General features: G+C 36.3%; 1 protein-coding gene and 1 long non-coding RNA gene across 2 annotated transcripts in view; both read right to left on the bottom strand.

The window, feature by feature from the left end:
- LOC309628631 overlaps nucleotides 1–17,092 on the bottom strand; it is a 142,450-nt gene that overhangs the window by 24,720 nt on the left and 100,638 nt on the right. The window lies entirely within an intron of this gene.
- LOC309628595 (uncharacterized protein) overlaps nucleotides 3,344–17,092 on the bottom strand; it is a gene marked incomplete at its 5' end in the record, with an annotated part of 70,322 nt that continues 56,573 nt past the window's right edge. Inside the window, one exon of the mRNA XM_082391825.1 lies at nucleotides 3,344–16,735. The remainder of the gene's footprint in view (nucleotides 16,736–17,092) is intronic.

Below are 17,092 nucleotides of genomic sequence, written 5' to 3'. Positions count from 1 at the left end.
TTCTTATGTAATAATATTTTTGTGAAACTTACATAGCATTATTATCACTTCCCAACACCTATTATGCTAGCAAGTAAAATTTCAGTCTTTTCCTTTTACATCGTAGATAATGTAGATCTTCACATAAAAATGGGAGCAGTCCTTCTAAGGCTGCTTGAATATTAATTAAAGTTCTGTTGCTAATATCTCATACTTTATACATTAATAGTGAGGTTTATTATGTATGAAATATTATTATTCATAGTAGATAGTAGACATCATTATTATTCAATATATTAAACTTCAAACTTAAAAAATTGGTAAAATAGGGAACTAACACATTATTTGAAGGAATACAAATAAAAATCCTGAGGAATACACCATGTGTTAGTCACGTATCTGGGCAGGTCCATAAACACATTTTAAAAGCATAGAACATAGGAGAGTTCTACGTAGAACCTGGACATACTCTGGCAAAAGAAAAATTCTTAAGATTGTGTAATGGAAGGAAATAATGAAAGGGTAGATCATGAAGTAGAGAAGGTACTGCTAAAATCCATCCAAATCGTCAAAACCTGAAGGCAAAGAGTCGATCACTAGGTGCAGTGATGATCTGGAATGTCATTATCTGACAGGGCCCAGCAAACCACAGTAATGATCACCATAGCAATCTCTTCTTTCCAGAAAGCTTTTGACTCAGGTCACTGAAGAATTTGCTTTCCATGGTAATATCTCCAATTCTGTAATTAAAATATCAAGTAGGATTTCATCAAATTAGCTTTCCAGACAGTTTTATAGAATCTCATTTGTCCTTAAGGAGTAGGGTACCTGAATAATCATTTTAGTACTGTCTTAATATAATTACTGAAAAAAATAATAAGTGTGTTTTGGCTGCAGCAAACCACATTTATTAATTGGAACTGCAATACCACTACTGACATTGGCAGATCAGAAAAAAATTGCTATTTAGGCTAGTTCTGAATATCGGGTTTTTTTCCCCTTTAGTGCTTATCCACTTGGAGCTGAAGAAAGTATAAAGGCCAAACGGGAATCTGACAGTTATTCAGCCAGAATATGTCAACAAATCAGGAAGTTTTTACCTAGCAAACTCTGCTCAGAAATAGATGTGAGCTATAAAGGCAAAAAATAAAGGTCAGAAAAAGCAAGAAATGAGTTTGGACATCAAAAAATTGACATGTACACCTACATACACTGTTTTATTCCTTGTGAAAATGTCAGGAATGCCATCATTTATTATTGGCTATGTGTTAACAACTCAGGGTAAACGATCACAGTAACAGAGATGAAAAGTATTCAGCCCAGACCTGAGAGGTGGGAGTAAATGGCCAAGAAAGTGCTGTTTAAAAATGGCGAGAGGAAACCAACCATGGGGTTGAGGGGTCGGGAATAGACGGATAAAAAATTCTCCCTCGCCAACTATCAATACCCATGGCCCGAGTCAATCTGAAACAATATTCCCATATATTCTCTAGACTGTGTGGCAACAAAAGTGGGCCCACTGAAGGCCAGAATGGAAACAATTACCAATTTCACCTGCTATTTTGTAACTGGTATGGTTGTTCCACGGTGTGAGTGAATCTGAGCAAGGTATGCATCTGTTCACGCAGCCCTAAACCACATAAGATCCACAGTAATCTTACAATTTCATAATAAAAGCATGAAAACAACAGCAACCAGTTTGTATCTTCAACCCTAAATTAGGTATTGAGCATCTTAATGAAGTCAATTTTATTAAATGTTCCTTTTTGTTTTTACAATAGCTTTTCCTAAGTGATAATGTTACTTGTTATTGAACTTTATGAAACTTCGGTGTGACCTTCTTTCAGGTTTGGGTGCCAGTTAAGCAAGAAGATGAACCACATGTTAAACCACATGAGGTGGTTACCTGGAGAGCTAGGAGAGACCGGAGCCAGACCAAATGCGAACGGAGTCAGAGAACTGAGAATAAAAACGAGGAAAACCGGGGCTTCCCCGGTGGCGCAGTGGTTGAGAGTCTGCCTGCCAATGCAGGGGACACGGGCTCGAGCCCTGGTCTGGGAAGATCCCACGTGCCGCGGACCAGCTCGGCCCGTGAGCCACAATTACTGAGCCTGCGCGTCTGGACCCTGTGCTCCGCAACAAGAGAGGCTGCGATGGTGAGAGGCCCGCACACTGCGATGAAGAGCGGCCCCCGCTCGCTGCAACTAGAGAAAGCCCTCGCACAGAAACGAAGACCCAACACAGCCATAAATAAATACTTAAAAAAAAAAGTAAAAGTCTATTAATTAAAAAAAAAAAAAAAAAACCAGGAAAACCAAATTTGTTATTTCCTACGCTAGGAATGTAGGGAGACAGGCCTGGAAGATAGGAGTTCGAAGCTGGTATTCTAGAAGATTATATTCTTTTGTTTTAATTTAAATTATTATGAACATTATAGAAAATAGGCACAGGATAAAAAAACTTAAATGAATACACAGAGGTATGAAATGAAATATAAAATCTCCTACCCCACTCACTTCCACTTCCACTCTCCAGAGATAACCATTGTTAACAGTTTCTTATGTATCCCTCCAGAATTTTCTATCCAGTTACTAGTATATTATTATGAAATTATATTAAAATATGAATGCAAGGAATGTAATACCTTAAAAAAGCAGAGCCTCCCCCCCAATGTATATCTACAAAATAAAGTTCTAAAAATCAAGCATGCAGGTAAAAGGAATCATTCATTAGTGATCATCTTGTATTATGTTCAGTGAAAAGTATGGGGAACAAATCAGTTAATTGGAACCAGATACATAGAAAATGAATATCCTTAAAAGCAAATACACATATGCCTTTTTAATTCTTTTAAATAACAAGGAATTATACTATTAGGTCCTTTTGTTTTTAACTTTAACTGGAAAGGGAATGAGTTCTCACCAATCAGATTGGGCACAAGTTGTAAGCAACTAGCATAACCCTACAAGGGTTTACCAGCTGAGAATCAGGCCTGCCTACTAGAATTAAGACTCATTAAGGAGACTTTGTTTTGTGCCTGTATCATTTCTTTGTAAAATAAAATATTTTAAATAGATTTGTAAGTCTATACGTCAATTTTTGTCTTTGTGGTTGCTTTTCTTCTTATTGAATCGCAAGTGTTTTTGTATATTAAAGAAATTAGAATTCTACTGATATGTATTACAAATATTTTTTTCTCCAGTTAGTTGGCTGTATTTTATCTTTATTTGTAGTATTTGTTTTGTCTTGCATGAGCCCTTAGTTTTTATGTAGTCAAACATATTAATCTATTCCTTAATGACTTCTAGATTTTCAATCTTCCCATAAAAAGCCTCCTACTCTAAAATTATTACTTTTTAGCATCTTTATTGGAGTATAATTGCTTTACAATGTTGTGCTAGTTTCTTCTGTACAACAAGTGAATCAGCTATATGTATAAATATATCCCCATATCCCCTCCCTCTTGCATCTCCCTCCCACCCTCCCTAACCCACCTCTCTAGGTGGTCACAAAGCACCAAGCTGATCTCCCTGTGCTATGTGGCTGCTTCCCACTATCTGTTTTACATTTCGTAGCATATATAAGTCCATGCCACTCTCTCACTTCATCCCAGCTTACCATTCCCCCTCCCTTCCCCCTCCCCATGTCCTCAAGTCCCTTCTCTACATCTGCGTCTTTATTCCTCTCCTGCCCCTAGGTTCTTCAGAACGTTTTTTTTTTTTTTTAGATTCCATATATATGTGTTAGCATATGGTATTTGTTTTTATCTTTCTGACTTACTTCACTCTGTATGACAGACTCTAGGTCCATCCACCTCACTACAAATAACTCAATTTCATTTCCTTTTATGGCCGAGTAATATTCCATTGTATATATGTGCCACATCTTCTTTATCCATTCATCTGTCGATGCACACTTAGGTTGCTTCCATGTCCTGGCTATTGTAAATAGAGCTGCAATGAACATTGTAGTACATGACTCTTTTTGAATTATGGTTTTCTCAGGGTATATGCCCAGTAGTGGGATTGGTGGGTCATATGGTAATTCTATTTTTAGTTTTTTAAGGAACCTCCATACTGTTCTCCATAGTGGCTGTATCAATTTACATTCCCACCAACAGTGCAAGAGGGTTCCCTTTTCTCCACACCCTCTCCAGCATTTATTGTTTGTAGATTTTTTGATGATGACCATTCTGACTGGTGTGAGGTGATACCTCATTGTAGTTTTGATTTGCATTTCTCTAATGATTAGTGATGTTGAGCATTCTTTCATGTGTTTGTTGGCTATCTGTATATCTTCTTTGGAGAAATGTCTGTTTAGGTCTTCTGCCCATTTTTGGATTGGGTTGTTTGTTTTCTTGATATTGAGCTGCATGAGCTGCTGGTAAATTTTGGAAATTAATCCTTTGTCAGTGGCTTCATTTGCAAATATTTTCTCCCATTCTGAGGCTTGTCTTTTCATCTTGTTTATGGTTTCCTTTCCTGTGCAAAAGATTTTAAGTTTTGTTAGGTCCCATTTGTTTATTTGTGTTTTTATTTCCATTTCTCTAGGAGGTGGGTCAAAAAGGATCTCACTGTGATTTATGTCATAGAGTGTTCTGCCTATGTTTTCCTCTAAGAGCTTTATAGTGTCTGGCCTTACATTTAGGTCTTTAATCCATTTTGAGTTTATTTTTGTGTATGGTGTTAGGGAGTGCTCTAATTTCATTCTTTTACATGTAGCTATCCAGTTTTCCCAGCACCACTCATTGAATAGAATGTCTTTTCTCCATTGTATATTCTTGCCTCCTTTATCAAAAATAAGTTGACCATATGTGCTTGGGTTTATCTCTGGGCTTTCTATCCTGTTCCATTGATCTATATTTCTGTTTTTGTGCCAGTACCATACTGTCTTGATTACTGTAGATCTGTAGTATAGTCTGATGTCAGGGAGCCTGATTCCTCCAGCTCTGTTTTTCTTTCTCAATATTGCTTACGCTATTCAGGGTCTTTTGTGTTTCCATACAAATTGTGAAATTTTTGTTCTAGTTCTGTGAAAAATGCCATTGGTAGTTTGGTAGGGATTGCATTGAATCTGTAGATTGCTTGGGGTAGTATAGTCATTTTCACAATGTTGATTCTTCCAATCCAAGAACATGGTATACCTCTCCATCTGTTTGCATCATCTTTAATTTCTTTCATCAGTGTCTTATAGTTTTCTGCATACAGGTCTTTTGTCTCCTGAGGTAGGTTTATTCCTAGGTATTTTATTCTTTTCGTTGCAGTGGTAAATGGGAGTGTTTCCTTGATTTCTCTTTCAGATTTTTTGTCATTAGTGTATAGGAATGCAAGAGATTTCTGTGCATTAATTTTGTATCTTGCTACTTTACCAAATTCATTGATTAGCTCTAGTAGTTTTCTGGTAGCACCTTTAGGATTCTCTATATATAGTACCATATCGTCTGCAAACAGTGACAGTTTTACTTCTTCTTTTCTGATTTGGATTCCTTTTATTTCTTTTTCTTCTCTGATTGCTGTCGCTAAAACTTCCAAACCAATGTTGAATAACAGTGGTGAGAGTGGGCAACCTTGTCTTGTTCTGGATCTTAGAGGAAATGGTTTCAGTTTTTCACCATTGAGAACGATGTTAGCTGTGGGCTTCTCATATATGGCCTTTATTATGTTGAGGTAAGTTCCCTGTATGCCTACTTTCTGGAGAGTTTTTATCATAAATCAGTGTTAAATTTTGTCAAAAGCTTTTTCTGCATCTATTGAGATGATCATATAGTTTTTCTCCTTCAATTTGTTAATATGGTGTATCACACTGATTGATTTGCATATATTGAAGAATCCTTGTATTCCTGGGATAAACCCCACTTGATCGTGGTGTATGATTCTTTTAATATGCTGTTGGATTCTGTTTGCTAGTACTTTGTTGAGGATTTTTGCATCTATGTTCATCAATGATATTGGCCTGTAGTTTTCTTTCTTTGCGACATCTTTGTCTGGTTGTGGTATCAGGGTGATGGTGGCCTCGTAGAATGAGTTTGGGAGTGTTCCTCCCTCTGCTATATTTTGGAAGAGTTTGAGAAGGATAGGTGTTAGCTCTTCTCTAAATGTTTGATAGAATTTGCCTGTGAAGCCACCTGGTCCTGGACTTTTGTTTGCTGGAGGATTTTTAATCACAGTTTCAATTTCAGTGCTTGTCTTTGGTCTGTTTATATTTTCTATCTCTTCCGGGTTCAATCTCGGAAGGTTGTGCTTTTCAAAGAATTTGTCCATTTCTTCCAGGTTGTCATTTTATTGGCATAGAGTTGCTTGTAGTAATCTCTCATGATCCTTTGTATTTTTGCCATTTCAGTTTTTACTTCTCCTCTTTCATTTCTAATTCTGTTGGTTTGAGTCTTCTCCCTTTTTTTCTTGATGAGTCTTGTTAATGCTTTATCAATTTTGTTTATCTTCTCAAAGAACCAGCTTTTAGTTTCATTGATATTTGCTATTGTCTCCTTCATTTCTTTTTCATTTATTTCTGATCTGATCTTTATGATTTGTTTTCTTCTGCTAATTTTGGGTTTCTTTTGTTCTTCTTTCTCTAATTGCTTTAGGTGTATGGTTAGGTTGTTTATTTGAGATGTTTATTGTTTCTTGAGGTAGGATTGTATTGTTATAAACTTCCCTCTTAGAACTGCTTTTGCTGCATCCCATAGGTTTTGGGTCATCATGTTTTCATTGTCATTTGTTTCTAGGTATTTTCTGATTTCCTCTTTGATGTCTTCAGTGATCTCTTGGTTATTTAGTAGCGTATTGTTTAGCCTCCATGTGTTTGTGTTTTTTACAGTTTTTTTTTCCTGTAATTGATATCTAGTCTCATAGCGTTGTGGTCGGAAAACATACCTTACATGATTTCAATTTTCTTAAATTTACCAAGGCTTGATTTGTGACCCAGGATATGATCTATCCTGGAGAATGTTCCATGAGCACTTGAGAAGAAAATGTATTCTGTTGTTTTCGGATGGAATGTCCTATAAATATCAATTAAGTCCATCTTGTTTAATGTGTCATTTAAAGCCTGTGTTTCCTTATTTATTTTCATTTAGGATGATCTGTCCATTGGTGAAAGTGGAGTGTTAAAGTCCCCTACTATGATTGTGTTACTGTCAATTTCCCCTTTTATGGCTGTTAGCATTTGCCTTATGTATTGAGGTGCTTCTGTGTTGGGTGCATAAATATTTACAATTGTTACATCTTCTTCTTGAGCTGATCTCTTGATCATTATGTAGTGTTCTTCTTTGTCTCTTGTAATAGTTTTTATTTTAAAGTCTATTTTGTCTGATATGAGTACTGCTACTCCAGCTTTCTTTTGATTTCCATTTGCATGGAATATCTTTTTCCATCCCCTCACTTTCAGTTTGTATGTGTCCCTAGGTCTGAAGTGGGTCTCTTGTAGACAGCATATATATGGGTCTTGTTTTTGTACCCATTCAGCCAATCTATGTTTTTTGGTGGGAGCATTTAATCCATTTACATTTAAGGTAATTATTGTTATGTATGTTCCTATTCCCATTTTCTTAATTGTTTTTGGTTTGTTTTTGTAGGTCCTTCCTTCTGTTGTGTTTCCTGCCTAGAGAAGTTCCTTTAGCATTTGTTGTAAAGGTGGTTTTGTGGTGCTGAATTCTCTTAGCTTCTGCTTGTCTGTAAAGGTTTTAATTTCTCCATGGAATCTGAATGAGATCTTTGCTGGGTAGAGTAATCTTGGTTGTAGGTTTTCCCCTTTCATTACTTTAAATATGTCCTGCCACTCCCTTCTGGCTTGCAGAGTTTCTGCTGAAAGATCAGCTGTTAACCTTATGGGGATTCCTTTGTATGTTATTTGTTGCTTTTTCCTTGCTACTTTTAATATTTTTTCTTTGTATTTAACTTTTGATAGTCTTATTAGTATGTTTCTTGGTGTGTTTCTCCTTGGATTTCTCCTATAGGGACTCTCTGTGCTTCCTGGACTTGATTGACTATTTCCTTTCCCATGTTTGTTAGGGAAGTTTTCAACTATAATCTGTTCAAATATTTCCTCAGTCCCTGTCTTTTTCTCTTCTTCTTCTGGGACCCCTATAATTCGAATACTGGTGCGTTTAATGTTGTCACAGAGGTCTCTGAGACTGTCCTCAATTCTTTTCATTCTTTTTTCTTTATTCTGCTCTGCAGTAGTTATTTCCACTATTTTATTTTCTTTGTCACTTATCTGTTCTTCTGCCTGTTATTCTGCTATTGATTCCTTCTAGAGAATTTTAAATTTCTTTTATTGTGTTGTTCATCATGGTTTTTTGCTCTTTAGTTCTTCTAGGTCCTTGTTAAATGTTTCTTGTAATTTTCCATTCTATTTCCAAGATTTTGGATCATCTTTACTAACGTTACTCTGAATTCTTTAGCTAGACTGCTTATTTCCTCTTCATTTGTTTGGTCTGGTGGGTTTTTACCTTGCTCCTTCATCTGTTGCGTATTTCTCTGTCTTCTCATTTTGTTTAACTTACTGTTTGGGGTCTACTTTTCACAGGTTGCAGGTTCGTAGTTCCCATTGTATTTGGCGTCTGCCCCCAGTGGGTGAGGTTGGTTCAGTGGGTTGTGTAGGCTTCCTGGTGGAGGGGACTGGTGTCTGTGTTCTGGTGGGGCTGGATCTTGTATTTCTGGTGGGCATGGCTGCGTCTGGTGGTGTGTTTTGGAGTGTCTGTGACCTTATTATGATTTTAGGCAGCCTTTCTGCTAATGGGTGGGGTTGTGTTCCTGTCTTGCTAGTTGTTTGGCATGGGGTGTCTAGCACTGTAGCTTGCTCGCCATTGGGTGGAGCTGGGTCTTAGCATTGAGACGGAGATCTCTGGGAGATCTCTCACCGATTGATATTACGTGGGGCTGGGAGGTCTCTGGTAGTCCAATGTCCTGAACTCGGCTCTCCCACCTCAAAGACTCAGATCTGACACCTGGTTCAAGCACCAAGACCCTGCCAGCCACACAGCCAGGTATGTGGGGATTTTCTTGCCTTTTGGGAAGTCTGAGGTCTTCTGTCAGCGTTCAGTAGGTGTTCTGTAGGAGTTGTTCCACTTGTAGAAGTATTTTTGATGTATTTGTGGGGAGGAAGGTGATCTCCACATCTTACTCCTCCACCATCCTGAAGGTCCCCCTAAAATTATTATTATTATTTTTCAAGTATTTTTTAAAAATTAATTTATTTATTTATTTATTTTTGGCTGCGTTGGGTCTTCATTGCTGCATGCGGGCTTTCTCTAGTTGCAGCAAACAGGGGCTACTCTTCATTGCAGTGCACAGGCTTCTCATTTTGGTGGCTTCTCTTGTTGCAGAGCATGGACTCTAGGCGCGTGGGCTTCAGTCGTTGTGGCACGTGCGCTCAGTAATTTGTGGCTCATGGGCTCTACAGCGTAGGCTCAGTAGTTGTGGCGCATGGGCTTAGTTGCTCTGCGGCATGTGGGATCTTCCCGGACCAGGCCTTGAACCCCTGTCCCTTGCACTGGCAGCAGATTCTTAACCACTGTGACACCAGGGAAGTCCCTAAAATTATTTTTTAATTCAATTATTTTGGTTTTCATGATTTCACTTTTACAATGCAATATTTACACGTTTGGAATTTATTTTGAGATCTTTCTAAATTATTAGCCCAGCTGTTCCAACATCATTTATTGAATAATCCATTTTTCCCTCAATAATTTGAAAAAATTTACTTATTATGTACTAAATTCCTATTTGTTTGGAGGTTTATTTCTGAATTCTCTTTTGTTTCACAAAGCTGTCTATTCTTTGGCTAATAATAACATTCCTTAATATTGAAGTTTTACTGGTAGGTATATTACCTCTGTATTAATTTTCTTTTTCAGAGATTTTCTGCCTCTACTCAGACATTTATTTTTATAGGTGAACTCTACTATTATTTTTCAAGTTAAAAAGAAAAGAAGAAACCTCTGGAATTCTGTTTGGGATGATAATGAATTAACCTATTAAACTTTGGGAGATTTTCATGTTTGTATAATTATTTTTTTTAATTTAATTTTTATGTTATATTGGGGTATAGTTGATTTACAATGTTGTGTTAATTTCAGGTGTACAGCAAAGTGGTGCAGTTAACATACACATATATCCCTTCTTTTTAAGATTCTCTTCCCATATATGTTATTACAGAATACTGAGTAGAGCTCCCTGTGCTATATAGTAGGCCCTTGATGTTTGTATTATTGAGTCTTTCTATACTGGATCAAAGTACAGTTGACCTTTGAACAATGTAGGGGTTGAGGTGCTGACTCTCTGAGCACTGGAAAATCCAGCTATAACTTATAGTCTGTCCTCTGAATCTGCGGTTCCACATACTTGGATTCAAACAACTGCAGAGTATGTAGTACTGTAGGATTTATTACTGAAAAAAAATCAGCGTATAAGTGGACTTGTGCAGTTTGAACCCCTGTTGTTCAAGAGTCAACTATATATCTATATATATTTTTTATATTCCATAATTTTTTCCCAAGTAGATCTTATGTTTTTCTTTTAAATTTTACCACTAAGTATTTTGTTTTAAAAATCTGATTTTGTAAAATGGGATGCTTTCTTTCATTTTGTTTTCTAACCTATTTTTGTCCAAAGGTTTGTTTTCTCATTGGGTGCCAGCCACATCAGGAGTGGAAGTGTGAATCTGGTTTGAGCAGAGTTAAGACAAACAACTTCAAGTTCTGGGCTATATTTGGTCTTGTTTTTATCTAGGTCTTCTCCTACTTGTCCCCTATCCATTCTAAAACTGAGAAAGGCCCTTTTATTATTCAATGTCTTGTATCTCATCATCTTTCTCAGTTAGCCAACTCCCTATTGTTCATCCAAGCACATTGAGAGTTGTAAAACATGCTATTATACATCTATATATTGTTTTCTTTGTTTTAAAATTATTCCTAACATTTTGAGTTATGTGGATATTTAAAAGATAAATTTATCAATTATATATTTTTTTGCTCAATTGTTTTTTTCCATAGGGGAAAAAAAAAGAGTAAGTTTCGCAATAGAAGTAGCTTATACTCAGAGACACAGGAGTAGAGGGAGGCTGCCAAAACTCTAGGAGTCAACAGAGCTGGAAACCACAACTTAATTCATCAGTTTGGCATACCTCATTCTCATATTTGCAGAAACACTGATGTCTACCTCCTGTGGCCTCCCCACAAGAAACTGCCCACAATGGTCAGTTCAGCTTCCAAAAAGATGTGAGGAGAGAGAACCAAAAAGTCTATTGAGGCCTTTAGCACCAGAAGTGTTTTGCTATTGCACATGCTGTCTCTACTGAGTATCTGTTCTGCACAATCTGAGGAGTACCTATCTATTGCCACAGTGATATCTTTTCTTGCCCAGACCTCTTCAGCCCTGTACAGTTATACCATAGTTAGACTTCAGGTTTATACTTACACATATCCAGCCATTGATCCCCAAAGGTGATAACATGCTAGGGCGTCACTGGAAGCTCCTGAAGTAATTACCTATTTCTCATATGTGCCTCGACCAAAACTGCTTACTTTGGATATTGAGGTTCTTGGGTTGGCTGGGTCTTAAGCACAAATCACTGAAGGAGAGTTCTACTTCAAAGCCCTTGGTGCTTTTTTCCAATGAAAAATCTTGGACTGAACCACCTCAATCTGTCGGAAAACTTCTAACAATGTTAAACCTCAAAAAGGAAGTTGTTCAAATTCTAGTTCATATTTTTTTCCCCAAGTGGCTCTTTCACCAGTATGTAAAATTTCCCATGCCTTACCCTGGAGGCAGGCTCTGTACACCATGAAGTCTTGAGGAAAAACGTCAGGTTATGAGACTTACCCCCAAGAGAACAGGTGCCTGAACATCTTACATAACTAAAAGCAAAACAAAGATCTCCAAAGGGATTGGCTACAGGTACCTAAACCAAGAAATGCTGCCAGCTTGTCATACAAGGTTCTAAATTCAGCTCACCTGAAACTCTGTTACACATTCAGGCTATCAACAAAACCAAAGCAGGTTTGGAGGAGGTATGAGTTTTGGGAAAGAGAAATGGGGGAGGCAATTGCCTAAAACTTTTCTTGGTGCTTTCAGTTTGTCTTTAGGGTGTGTAGGTGAATTCGCCAGGTGTAAAAGACTGGAGACAGAAGGGACGCTATATAAATATAATGAGTCTAGTATGGAAGTTGTTAAAACAGTCCACATAAGTTCTGTTATGATTAGCATACAAATGCCACCTCTTTTCAACATTAACAGAATTATATTCTATCCCTACATGTTGCTTTAGGCATCTCATTTACCAACACATTTGGACATCAGATAGGCATAAAGTATATAACTTATAGTGCATAAAAATCACAGAAATGCTTATTGATTCCTAAATTAGGATAATATATTTTAGCTGGTGCAGTCTTTTATCAATAAATCTTAATTGAATTTTCAAGTTAGAGCCTGCAGGGAGAATGTGCTCTAGTTTTGTTTTGTTTTTTTTCTTAGGTTTCCAGAAACATTGAACCCAAACACTGTGAATGTTCCCTGACTAAATGTAACTGGATTGCTTTGTTGATTGCTCATCAACAAAGATGAATCAATTCCTTTAATTTGTTCAAATGAAGATCATTCACATATTCTAGGTCTAACGTTTTCAAGTACTCTGTAAAAGTAATTAGTTTTTCTTGTAAACTACATTTCAACCAGTAGAATATTATAAAATATTAATCTTCTTTTAAATGAATTCTCAAATTTCAGCACTATTTTCAGTGCAAACACATGTTAAACTTTTACCTCTGGGATAAACAAAAAGATGATGCATTAAAAAGACTACTCCCTTTAGGGAATTTTGCCAACATTTTTTGCAAAATAAATAATGTATGCCAGAATCATTAACAGTATAGAAAGCCATGGGAATGATCCCAAATTTTAAAAAATGAAATTCAGTATTTTCACAGTTTGACTTGAAGAAAATGAAAGTGAAGGCATCACTGTGGAATTTTAGTTTTGAATGCCTCTTTTTATCTGATATGTTCAAAGTCAAACATAATATTTTCCTTCCATTGGTATGAATCTGTCTTCATTGTGTTCCCTCAAAAGCCAACCCTGAAACAAGAGCTTGGGTGCAGAGGGTGTGTTTGGGGGATAATCTGCAGGCAAACTGAAAGAAGGCAACTCGTGTGACAATCTATCGATTTTATTCTGTTTAATTACAACATCAACTCTCTGGGTAGATAAATCAATCATCACCCTTAATTTCAAGCACCTGAAGCTAACTCTCTTTAGCTGATTAAGCAGAAAAAGGAGTTTATTAAAAGGATACTGGCTGGCTCATGGAACTGCTGGGAGGCCCAGAGAACTAAACTTGAAGTTAACTGCCTGGGAACCATTCTGAACTCAGTTGGCCCAAATAGGAAACTGCTGCTTCTGTTGTTGTCCTACAGAGCATTAGGGAAGGTGCTGTCACCTCCCAACTCCCCTCTAGGCCACTTCTGTGCCGGGAACTGGACCCTGAAACCACAGAGAAACTGCATACACTGGTGCTGCTACCATCGAAAGAAGCAGCGTAGTGCCCACACCTTGATTTTAGCCCTGCAAGACTTATTTTGGACTTCTGACTTCCAGAGCTTTATGAGAATAAATTTGTGTTGTTTTAAGCTATCAAGGTTGTGGTAATTTATTAAAGCAGCAACAGAAAACCCAATACACCCTTTTTACCAGAGAGATAAAAGAGATGAGAGAAGAGAGAGATCAGTGAAGATGATGATGATGATTGCAATGATGCAGTTTGAAACCCTTGATTTATTTGTGTCCAAGCCAGTACTATCCCTGCAAACTGCAGTTACTAGGCAGACACATTCGTTTTGAACACCAAATAATTTGTATGTATTTCTACCACCTACAACTGAAAGTCTTAAAAATACAAGGTAGCAATCTCATTTTCAAAATTTCCAACTTGTAAAGTGTAAGGAAAATAAGAGTATAGAACAAGCAAGTTTCTCCTTTGCCATGCACACAGGTAAAGTGTATTTCTTAAAGAAAGAAAAATGCTTTCTGAATTCTGTGCACATTAACCAAGCACACTCAAATGGAGGCAGTATTACAGGTAAAAAATGTTCAAAAAATCTCTGAAGACAAAAGAAAGTCAATGCTTCCGTTACTCACTGTTGAATATAAACTTATTTATTGGGTGGTGGTGTGATGAATTGGGAGATTGGGATTGACATGTATACACTGATGTGTATAAAATGGATGACTAAAAAGAACCTGCTGTATAAAAAAATAAATAAAATTAAATTCAAAAAAACCCCTTACTTATTATCTTGGGATAAAATAGCAAGCATTTAGCTTTTGAATCATTAAAGTTCACTGGTTTCAAGAGTGAAGTTGTCATCTTGGCCAAATACAAATTTTGTTCTCGGTTTAGGAGAGTTAATTCCCCTGAAACAGTCTGGTCATGCAGAATTTAAAAAGAAGCAGTACCTAGATCTTTTGGCAGTATGATTAACTGTAGCTCAACACCTGATAAATCTAGTGTACACTTTTACATTAGTCATTTTAGATAATATAACTTTCCTCTAGTTTGGAAGGCACACATCGGTTACATATGCAAAGGCAGTTCCAACAAGGATCATAGTCACTCATATACTTTGACAAAAAGATGGTCAATCTATGTGGGAAATGCATCTTTATTTCTTTTTTGGGAGAGACAAATGGAAAAAGGAAACATTCAAGGTTGAATCAATTTTGGTTATTAAAGGGGCGAAAAATATTACAACTGGATTTCTGCTGGCGTTTAGACATAGGTAAAAGGTGTTCTAAGCTTGAATCCAACAGTGGTTTGAATGACCTACCAATTTTACCTTCATGTAATTGGTCTGAAGTTATATACCTTTTCACATTTATGTATAGTTTATTATATGCCTGACACTGTGCTAAACACTTTACTCACATCATTTCATTTCATTGTCATAGCAACCCAATGGAATAGGTACTGCTATTATTTTCATTTTACCAATAAGAAAACTGAGGGTTGGAGAGATTAACCATCTTTCCCGATATTATAAAACTAATAAGTGGAAAAGACAGGATACACATTTGACAGTTAGATTCAGATACTTCAGAGCCTACTTTCTAAACCAATAATAACAGATCAATTCCAGCTTGAATTTATATATGCTACCTTTGTTTCATTATATTCTTCTGGTGTTTATGCTATGTTCTAGAAACATAAATCTTTATGGAAATACATGACTAACAGCCTCCCTATGGATCTACTAACATGCTAGTTTTGTTAATTTAGAACTATACGAGGAAAGATTATAAACTAACATTTGGAAGAAATAATTTTTCATGGAATAATTAAAAAGAAAGGATTGACAGTTCTTTTCTTGGACTACTGAACTATTTTTGTAGTTAATTAATTGAGACTGATTCTAAACAGATTTATTATCTCATCTTAAATATCTGAGTTTTCCAGAGTTATATCTTAAGCCTGGTTCACTTACTCTACATATAGAACTCTACCTTCATGATTGCATCTGATCTCATAATTTTAAGCATCACTTATATTCAGATAACTTACACATTTGTATCAATAGCCCAAACCTCTTTCCCTAAATCCAGTTGCTTAGTGTTTATCTTTGTTTAGAAGAGCCACAAACACCTTAAACATTATCAAAGCAGAATTTATTGTCTCTTCCTCTTGACCACATCCCTTTCCGTTATGACCCCATCAGTCATTTTTTATCTTGTATGCCCTGTTCAGTTAGTGGCACCACTATCCATCATCTGAGCATCATTGATTCCTTTCTTGGTTTTGAAGCATCAAAGAGCTAGGTATCTAGGAACTAGTAACCCATGAACCAAGATCTTGGAGAGAAGGTACATAAATTGGTACCTGATGATCCCAACACGCTGTGCTGCTTATCCTCTCCAGGCATGTGCTTATTGTGCATGGTGTAGAACGAGGGGATTAGAAATCATACAGAAATCATTGGCCAAGAGGTTGAGCAGGAACTTCATCAGTCTTACAATGGTGGGGAGACAAAATTTGGAGTTTAAAGACCTAAAGAAAAGAGGCTATGGTAAACCCTCCAGACTTTCAGTTGAGACCCATGAAGGGAAACATCCTAGAAAGAGTACAAACTGAAAATATGGAGCTATCACAAAACTGAAATTCAACTGTGAATTGGTACAACACAAGAGTATATTCAAGGTGATATACCCCTATTCTAACTACCTACAGGGGAAACAAAAAACCCCAAAAACTAAATCCTTTTTTGGAGAAAGAAAGCATGATCCAGAGCTTCAAGTTATCACTACAAATTTTCACACACAACACCCAGTATTTTGTGGAAAATTATAGGTATGCCAGGACATGACCACAACCCAAGAGAGAGAAAAAAAAAAAAAAAAAAAAAAAACAGATAAAAGAAACAAACACAAAGAGATCCATATATTGTATTTATTACATATGAACTTTAAAATAACCATTAATTAATACATTTAAGTAAAAGATGAAAAGATAAGGGATTTCAACAGAAAACTGGAATTATCAAATTATCTGAAAATTCTAGAACTAAAAATTATAGTAACTCAAGAACTTAGCTAATGAGCGCAATAGATATTAGACATGGCTGAAGAGAGGGTTGATGAAATATAAGAAAGACCAGAAAACATTATCCAGATTGAGTTATGGTGAGAAAAAGAGATAGGAAATGCAGAAAAGAGCTTAAGAATTCTGGGGCATGATGACATTTTCTGATGTACACGTAATCTGAGTCCTAGAAAGGCAAGAACAGAGAATGAGCAGAAGCAATATTTGAAAACATGATGACATAAATTTTTAAAAACTTATGAAAGACAAAGTAATAGAATCTAGAAGCGTTATGAACTTCAAGCAGGATAATTAAAAGAAAACACCATCTAGACTAATAATAAACACATTATTAGTCAAACTGCTGAAAGTGAAATATAAAGAGAAAATCTTGGAAGTAGCCAGAAGAAAAACAGTAAGACGCCTCAACAGAAATGATGAAAATAACAAGAAAAAATAGAAGTTTCTGTAATCAAGTGAAAACAAATACCTTAGAATTCCAAACAGGCAAAAATATCCTTAAAAAATTAAAATAATTTAAGAT

This window comes from Balaenoptera borealis (assembly GCF_965194805.1).
Source record: "Balaenoptera borealis genome assembly, chromosome: 4".
NCBI classification, from domain to species: domain Eukaryota; kingdom Metazoa; phylum Chordata; class Mammalia; order Artiodactyla; family Balaenopteridae; genus Balaenoptera; species Balaenoptera borealis.
This window is presented reverse-complemented; position numbering and strand designations above follow the sequence as displayed.